Here is a 10,127-nt window from a genome sequence, read left to right on the forward strand (position 1 = left end):
CGTTGGATCGCTCGAACGCGCCGCCGTAAACATTCACAAGCATGGAGCGGCCTACAGCTGCGCGGTGTTTGCCGGGTGTGCTGTGAGGATTGCGTTTGGCATTCTGCTGAGTTATCGCGCGTAACGAGTGTCGTGTTGGCGGGGAGGTGGTGAGACTAGCTTTGGTTTCGCGCGCGCTTTTGCATACGTTCGCCTTTCCGGTGCTCCGGCGTGATGGTACGTTTTTATCTACTTCAGTGCACTGGAAAACAAAGGGTTCAGAACCCTTATGTTGGGTGTGATCACCTCGCGTCGCTGTTTGTCCGCTGAGGAACGCTCGATCGGTGCGATACGTATATGAAAAAAAAAAAAAAAAAAAAAACGAATGCTAGATTACACCTGGGAGGGACCTTGCTGAATTGTGGACTGACTGCGCCTTGCCAATAAATGGTTAAAGAAACGGTTGAAATGGTTAGTCTTTTCAACTTTGCCTGAGCGGCAAAGTTGAAAAGATCATTTCCACTTCTGCACGCGGCGGCGGCACACACCTCTCCGACTGCGGCGTGAACTTCGACGGGTCCGAAAGCTCAGTAAACAAAGATGTTTTCTGCCTCTCCCGTCCGACCACTTTGCCCGCACGATCAGGCCGCTGCGCGTTTCGGGTTGCAGGCAGAGCTGCGCGCAACGACTCGTCGCCGAAACTCGAATACGCGGACGGCCCGGCAACCAAACGGATAGACGCACGCACGAAGCGTCGGCGAAGGGCCACATGAGGCGCAAAGAACTACCGCTTGCCTGTCACGTGAATAGAACACCTCCCATCAGTCTTTCCTTTTTATTTTTTATGACTAGGCTTCACGATTGTCACGTGACGCTCCCTCCTAAACTTTTCTTTCCTCCATGTCGGCCACGTCTCCTGTACGCATTTTTTCGAGGGTTTGCACATCAAGGTTGTCAAAGAACACCAAGCAAGTAGTTGCAAATGTGTACGCCCGTACCAGGATGCGTTTCACGGCGAAATGTGTGCAGGCAGTACTGAGTGTTGTGAGCGAGGACACTGGAGTATCTCCCCGTACCGTGCCGAAATAGAAGGCGGAGTGTAGGCGTGAGAATTTAGTGTCTCCAAAGAGAAGACCTCGCGACGGGACGATATCAAGCACGCGAACCGTCAAGCATGACAGCTTAACAGTCCATGCCATCCGTCTGAAAGTGCAGAGCATGTACGCAAAGAGGGAGATCCCGACACTGAGCAGTGTGCGAAAGGCTGTCAACGAAGACGACGACTCGCCGAACTTCACGAAAACCACCTTGTGGAGGTTAATGAAGGACATGGGCTTCACCTATGATAAGAGAATACGGAATCTTGGCATCATTGTTTGGCACCGCAGGTACCTTTGGGCGATCAAGGAATTCCGAAGACAGGGGAGGGGGAATTGTTGATGAACTTCCCAGGATAGTGTGACCTCTCAGTGGCGGCTTTGTTCACGAGGGGCAACTGGCAGAGCTGGAGCGTGGATACCTTTCTGTAGAGCCTGCTCTCGCTGCTTCATGCTGAGCCGATTCCCCGAGAAGGCTTTATTTGTGGGGTTTAACGTCACCAAGTGACCCGTGCTATGAAAGACACTACATTGCAGTGCAGTCCGCTTCGGTCGTGAAGTGTATACAGCCGGAACAATCATATAACTTCTGCAAAAATTGGGTGGAAGAAAGGAACGAAAGGAAGAAGTCGGAACCTACCAGGAAATCGACCAGAGGTGCTCTCCTATAAATGAAGTTTGAGTTTGTTTTTTAAACCGCGAAAGTCAGCCTCCTCTTCCAAAATTTGTGTACGGCACACAATCCGTATTGTCCTTGTATGCATTTATGTACCAACTGTATGCATTTATGTACCAACAGTACCAACTCATGAGTTGGTACTGTTTTTTTTGTCACAGCATTAACCTATACCATAGCCATTCCCTTAACACAGAAAAAAAGGCCATATTAAGGTTCGGTATGTAAAAACAATTGACCTATCTATGATTCTCTTGCGAATAAGAGCCTAGCTTAAAGAGCTCCATTTTCAATCACAAAAGAAAATATAACTCTTGCTTCCGGGGTGAAACATTGTAGTGAAGAAATAAATAAATCACGCAGAAGAATTCACAAAAATGTTGCATATATTCGGACTGGAAAGGGGCGAATAACAAATTTAAAATATGTATTATTCGTTTCTGTGCCAGAAATCAGTATTCTAAGGTACATAAATCTGCTTTCTGGCCTTTCCCATTAATAAAAAATGATACGTTATTCGCACCAAGTGCTTCGGGCTACTCCACCGTGCAGTGCCAAAGTCGGTTCTAAGCTGTTTCGGTAAAAACCGAACCCGTTGCTCTGCTGGCGGCGCGGTATAATCAATAATATGCGGAGTGTTTTAAGACAGGCCCAGGAATAAGTGGATCATCAGGGCAACGGCAAAAACGAAAGTCCCAGAAAGAAGTGGATCATCAGGGCAACGGCAAAAACGAAAGTTGAAAGTGAATACCTGTTGGTAATTAACCCTGGTTGGAACAGCTGTGCTAACTAATCAATGAAATAACGTATTTTTCTTACACAAAGTTCTCGCTAGAATCAACTAGGTAAACTGACGATCCTGCAGAATCGCGACAAATTCGCCACTACTGGTCAAACATTGGTGCGAGCTTGTTTCGGCCCGCCCAAATGAGCACGGTATGTATCCAATGAACCCATACGTGCATTTCATTTCCGCATGTGCGCATTAAGTTACTGGGAACGAAATAAGATTTAGAATTGAACTCGCAGAAGATGTGATAAAAATAAAAAGAAACGTCGGAACGCGGTGTCGAACCCATGCACTTAAAAACTCAGCGTCTTTTCTCCAGAGCGACGCGTTAGACCAAACGGCTACAAAACCGCGCGGAGCGATACACCTTCTTTCTTTGCGGACTACTTGCGTAGCCTTCACAGCGTTGCACTTGATGTATGAAACGGAGTATATAACGACTGATACTCTGAGCACTTCGTCTCTTAGCGTCTCTGAACTGTCTGCCAAAGAAAAAGCCACCGTTACAACTTCCGGTTCACTTATACGAAATGACAAAGTATTGTCGAGCCCCTTGCTGAAGACAACTGTGAAGAACACGACGCTACGCCTGCCGCAGACAAGGACAACTCGGTTGCTTTCGTCCAAGCAGACGAACGAAAGTGTTGTGAAGGACTCGAAGGGAACAATAGAGCCTCCGCCGTATTTTTATGAGGACATTGTTGTTCCCGACTACATGAAATGTGAATCTTTACCGGACCTTCCTGAAAGCCGGCTAGAACCAATCGTACTATCGGGAAGGCGTCTCTCAAACGAAAATATGAGTCCTATCTTCCCGAAGCTAAAAAGGCTGAACTACCATTGCTGACCACTTTTCGCTATTGCGAGGAGACAGCGAGGCCTGGTGAAATAGCAGAAGGAACGCCTTACGAACAGACACAAATCAACGAAATGCGCTTGTCGGGAATCGCAGAAAATAAATCCCAAGAAAAGTGCCAGACAGTTGAGAACACGAATTCCACCGCTGCGCAAGAGTTGCCGCCAAAAAGAAAATTTTAAAATTTCCGGACACGAGTCTCACCACACTTTCTTGGGGCCTGCGAGACTGCAAACGTTTCAGCGAGTTGGGCGCACAGTTTTGGGGTAGCCCGCCTCGCGTTGGCGACGCCAGGCTGTTTTAAAAGCGTCAAGACAGTGCACGTACAGATGGAAATGGAAGAAGTAAAAAATCCGATGACTGCTTTCAAAGGATTGCATGACAATGGACAGAAAACTATGATTTTGCGATTATAGACCTAAGTTTCACCCATCGATTAGCTCGGGTGCGGGCGGATATTAAATATCTCGCTGTTTACGCGCTAGTCATTATCATCGTTAAAAAAACCAGCCCATGTCATGAAAGGCATCGGTTCCATTTCACACAACCACGGCCACGGTCTCGCTTCCGTCATCCTTCCATTAATACATGGCGTACTTGCAAAAACCTGCTTGTGAGTTATTTCGACAAAGTTTAACCTGGTAATGAAAACAATAGAGAGGGTACGTAGGCTTCGCAAATGTGAGCCTGATCAGAAAAAGCCTTTGTAAGTTTTACGTCATTTAAGAAAAAAGCACTATGTATTTGGTAAATGCTAAAAATACAGACCGGTTCCGGTATAAGCCATTCTGAAGAGTTATCGGAACGTATGCGGTGTCACACATGGATCCTCTGTGAGTTTGTGCAGTCCCGGAAAACCGACGATTGACGCGTCTACCTTAGGCTCGAGGTACTTCACCTTCACAGCGCCACGATGCTTACGTTGAAGATATCGACGAGGTAGGCAAGCGTAACGGCCCGTCCGTCCTTTTGGCGCTGGCATTTGTATTATTTCACTGGTGTACGGTACTTTAATTCCGCAGAAAAAGCAACGAAGCCTGCAGGGAGACGACGCAAGACAGAGCGCACTTTCAACAAACTTAATGAAGAAGAAACCACGGATTTATACCACCCACTATCTCTAACACGCACTTAACCAAAAAAAACCCCCACCTCCCCGAAGGGGATCGTGCGGAAATGCGAATGCATTGGGTGCACCGATGAGTGCGCTGCGGCAAGCAGTCACGGAGAGAGGCGCGCGCTCCACTGCATTTATATATATTTTTCCGAGCGCAGCGAGCGGAGAGAGGGTACGCGGAGAGGAGAGAGAGACCCGCCAACACGCCCGCGGGGAGCTCTCTCCGCCGAGCTCCGCGATGCGAGCGCCCTCACACGCCCGAGCGCGCTCCTCCTCTCCACTCACTATCCGCTACTCCGCCCGAGCTCCGCGATGCGAGCGCCCTCACACGCCGAGCGCGCTCCTCCTCTCCCTTTGCCCTCCGCTACTCCCGCCCGAGCTACCATGTGCTCCGGTTGCTAGGCGCGCCACAGCTGTTGCTAGGCGCACGCCGGCCAACGCACGACAACCCCCGACTAAGAAATGCATTCGCATTTAAAACAAGGAACAAACACCCCCTCCCCACCTTGCAGTATACCGCACTCTTAGGCACGTGCCACTGCGATTGCGGTTTCACGATAAACCGTTGTCTTGGCCAAGGAAGTGTATCTCCCTTTTCCGTAAGAGCGAGGGAGGGAGTGCTTACACAGCAGTCGCCAGCACGTGCTATTTCAGTGGTCTCAATGATTTCGCGTGACGTCTGGTTCTTGTTCGTCGCTATAATATAACACTCACCAACGTGGGGTACGTTTGCAATCCCGACAGTGGATAGCCAAATGGACTAACTTGGCATTTTTTGCAGTGTTAGCATGTTCGCGCAGGCGATAATTCATACACCTCCCAGTTTGCCCGACGTATATCTTTTTGCATTCTAAGTGAATGCGTACACTATACACGTAGCGCAGTCAACAAACCTAACCCTGTGCTTGACTTGGAAAAGTTTTTTGTGTCTTTACAGTAGCTCTTTTTGCAAAAGTAACCAACCTCCAGGGGTGCGGAAAACACAAAATTGACGCTGGTTGTGGCTCCAATCTTGTTAGATTCGAAGCATCTCATGCTCGGGGCTGTGTCCCTCCTTCCCTCGCTGTCGTTGTCCGCCGCCCGCACACTACTGCGCACGCGCGTCTTTTCAGCCCCGTCAGCGTTTGGGCTGACGTCAGCGTAGTCCAGTATAAAGACAAATAGTTAGGCGGCGCCGGTTTCGATCCCACGACTCTCTGGCCGCAACGGGAGGTACGTGGCGCTCTTCCCACTGCGCTACAAACCGAGACGGGAGCATGTGCTACGAACGCGCCTTATGTCCTTCACTCATTCACACTACGTCAAGAAGCTACTGATACGACGTAGGCACGCGAAGCTGAACATCAATGGAAACGACGAACTGAAAAGTAATGGGAATTTCAGTCGACCCCATGGCTGCTTCGCATACTACTCAGAGTTCCCCTAAGGGACGATGGTGTAATTTTTTTAACTGGTGCGATAAGCCATGCTTTTGGAATGACTGCATACTTTTGTTTTTGCTGTTCGTTAACACAGCCCCGCTCCTGCAGACCCTTCTTTGATTCTTTGAACATATAATGCGCCACAGCTTTCGAAATGTGCTCGCGAAAACCTGCTCGCTCAAGGGGGCAACTTCATTGGTTAGGCTTTGGTTCATTTTGTGAACACATGATTTCAAAGCAAAGGTTTTTACCTCTACCCCCCAAAGGTTCTTTGCCGACCGTTGGTGTCAACAGAAAACTCCCGCGAACAAAGAAAAGGATTTACTGGCACCGCCAGGAATCGAACCTGGAACTAACAGAGTATCAAAGCCAGAGTTCGTTGTCGTACCGATTTAGCTACGAGCCCACGCGGAGATCAGGAAGGCAAGTGGTGCGCTCACCAATCACATCTACGGGATTAACGCCTGCATTCTCGCAGAATGCCACGCGATAGCGATTAAAGGAAGCTCACACCAACCCATGGCATTTCACTTCTAGTACGCCAGTGCGCTAAAGCCTGTGGCTTCCAGTGTTCACGTAAAAATCTCAGCTCTTTGTCATCCGCCCTCACGCCAAACGACACCTCAAGGAACACATTCAAGTATTCCTTGATAGCCAGGCCATCACTCCCAGCCCCAGCATCAAGCTCCTAGGCCTACATCCTCAGGCCAACACCAGGAGTGACGTATCCTTGCATCGCCTCAAAAACAGCATCAATAAAACCATACACATGATCAGGCAAGTTGCCACCATGAAGCGGGGCCTCAAGGAATCCGAGACCTTTCGATTAGTTAAAGCTTTGTCCTCTCGACAATCACTTACGCCCACCCCCTGTCTTCTTCTCGGCAAGGAGGACATAAAGATGCTTTATGTAATGATTAAAAAGGCGGTTGAGCAAGCCATTGGTCTTTCATGAGTGTGTCCACAGAGAGGCTGCTTTGCACGGGTCTCTATAACACGGTGGAAGAGCTGATAGAGGGTCATCTTTCTATCCAGAAGCTCCGAATGAGCAGAACTACGACGGGTCGCCGCATCCTTCACCAGATTGGCTGGGCAGCAGAGAATGTCGCTCCGCTTGATGTACTCGTGGACGTTTGGTGACAAGAACTAAAGATGCTCACTGTGCTTTTAGAAATATGAATCTCTCCCACGACGAAGGTCGCCGACAAGCACGGGCTCAAGCGCTCAACACGACCCTCGGTGAGGATCATGCAGTTATCTACACAGACGACTCCCAACATCGAGGGCAGCAGTAAGCCATCATCGTGGCTACCTCCAGAACGAAACTCCTTGCTTGTGCCTCAGTCAAGACCGAAGACATGGCAGCAGGAGAGGCAGCCGTCGCCTTGGCTCTCACTCAACCACAAGTTCGTAAGGTAGTCACCGATTCCCAACAAGCCTACAGGAATTACCAGTCGGGATTTGTGTCCCGACCTGCATTGCGTGGGCTAAAAAACCACTCCCCAAATGGCTCCATTCAGCTCATCTGGACACCCGCTCACGCTTCTATGGTGGGCAATGAATACGCCCAGCAAGCCTGCACTTTTACCCCCCGTTCAATAGAGCTGCACGAGGACAGTCACCCGCTTGTCTCGTTCAGTGACATAACGCAGCATTGTTGCCTTCTGAGACAGGCCCTACATTCGCCTTACCCTGAACTTTCCATAGAACAACAAATAGCCTACGGCTCATACAATCCGGCTGCTTCCCACATCCGAGGCGTCTTCACTTAATGCACCCGAATCGCTACGGCGCTCAATGTAAATTTTGTTCAGAAGTAGGAACACTCTGCCACATAATCGGGGTGTGCGACTCTAGCCCTGAGCACCCTCCTCTCTTTCGTTCAACTACCGAACAAGAGCAATGGGAGATGCTGCTGTCCAGTCCCTCTCTGCCTACCCAGCTTCAGCAGGTAGACAGAGCACAGGCGGCGCGGACTGAATGTGGGCTACAGTGAAGAAGCAACCACTCCCCGGGGCTGCACTCTGTGCCGTTCAGAAAATTAAAGAGACGTATTTCCTCCACCTCCTCCTGCAGCTCCTCTTTCGTCTCTGCCGCCGATCTCGTGGCCTGCGTCCGCGACGGCAGACTGAGAACTAAGATCGTCTAACACCGGGTATGAGCTTTAATTTTATCAGAAAGGGTTTCCACTGATGTGGTACACCAATACAACTCAACCAACCACCCTTCATGCATCATTCATTGATTTAACCTTACCAAGAATATCTCTGTGAAGTAATAGAGGGTGTGGTTAAATGCAGTTCACTTCTCTCTGGTTCCACTATTTGTAGAGCGACGTGAGTGAATTGAAGTGACGTCGCATGGATAATCGTTGTGGGGGCCGTTTGCAGCTTTGCTTTCCAACGACATTCAAAGGGTAGATTGACATTAACTTTAAAGGCTAGTTGTAAAGCACAGTTTGGCCCGAAGAATAAGGAAGTAAAGGTTTTCACTCACCGACATTGTCTTGGAACCATGGAAAAAAAGCATGTTGTAGACTTATTCTCACAAATAAACCTGAACAAGTAAAACCAACCATAGTTATCTTTGTGATAAGTGACCCCAAGCTGTTCTCTTTGAAATAAATTTCGAGATCGTAAACACGCATAGTGAGAAGGGAAGACGAGCTCTAAACCTCAGGTTTAGTGCCTACACTGATGCAGTTGTACGCCAATACTCCCCTGCCGGAAAGCCAACTTTCTCTGACGATGATTATGATGTATGTGAAGGTAAAGAACAAAAGGCTGCCTGTGGTCGGAATCAAACCTGTGTCTCCGGTATCGTGAAGCCAGCGTCTATTCGACTGCTCCATTCCAATATGGTCGAAACGGTTTGGATAAGTCATACGACCACCAAACAATCCGTGACAAGAAGAATCGCGTTGCCCCGAGTCTCGTAAGGCAGTTATCCACAAGACGTTACGCCTAACTTCCACTTTTCCGGCTAAGGACGTCAGACCTAACCTATAGTTCTGGGGTTTAAAACCTCAATCTGGCACCTATTCAAAAAATTGATCACCGAACACCAAGCAGCAGAACTGATTCGCGCCATACACACAAAGCCAAACGTTAGGGCTGCGGAGTGAACAACCGAGAGTTGCTGTGGGCAGTCTAGAAAAGTCGTGCGTACCTCCAGAGTAGCACATTGTACTTACAATGTGGAGGGGTAGAGCCAAAGAATCTATCACGCGAAAGCTTCGTGTTCAAACATCGTCGTCATTAGACGGAGGATGCGAGATTTTCAGGGGCGAAGCCTCTTGAAGGCTGGGGCAGTTGGTATCTCCAGTCGTCGTGGTAATCGCCGTCTTATGTAGTCATGGTACTAAATCACCGCGCAACTCGTTTACGCCTCGCGCTAGACTGTAAGGCGTATTAAAAAAAACACAGGGACACTCGTTTACGCGTCACTGTAGTGCTTCGTTCTTCAAACAAAAGAGACTTACATCGAAGCTGTACACCTCTACCCACGACGGTTTCGTCTCCGTTGGCAAAAACACCAAGGCGCCAATAATACACTTATACACTGCATGCACCGCACCTCCCAAGGTTTCACGTCAATTTTGGGTACTTGAGAGGTATTGTTTAGTTTTTCTACCCTTATCAGGCAAACTGCCTGTATAATAATTGTGGGAAACATTTATAAAGAAAGTTAGTAAGTGTCGAGATGGCTCTGTACCACCTTGGTTGTTAAGGGAAAGACGGAATGAAAGTAAGGCGTGGCACACAAGAAAATGACATAGGTTGACACAAAGGACACAAACAATTTCCGAGCATTTAGGCGAAACCCTTTTGTAGATAGCCTCATAAACTTTAAAACAATAGGCAAGGAATCGAGGAAGTCAGTAGACCAAACTAAATTGCGCTTGTTTGAACCGTTCACAAGCGCTTGTTTGAGCCCTTTTATTTTCACAGGAAATATGAAAATGCATAAATTCCAAGGCCCCGCTAGCAATACTATCGAGGATGATCCTGAATTTAGATCTTCGGGTGTGTTTTTGATTCCCGTGGCGCTTACGTTTTAGCGGCTGGTGTATACACGGGAGCACGCCTGTAGTTAAAGTTTCCACAGTTTTCAAAGATTAGTTGGTAGAAACTGCAGATTCACAGCTAAACTCTTTTTAACAGAGTTTAAGTGGCTCCACGATAAATTTAA

Source organism: Haemaphysalis longicornis, unplaced genomic scaffold (assembly GCF_048455015.1).
Source record: "Haemaphysalis longicornis isolate Haplotype H1 unplaced genomic scaffold, Haemaphysalis longicornis Haplotype H1 scaffold_2, whole genome shotgun sequence".
NCBI lineage: Eukaryota > Metazoa > Arthropoda > Arachnida > Ixodida > Ixodidae > Haemaphysalis > Haemaphysalis longicornis.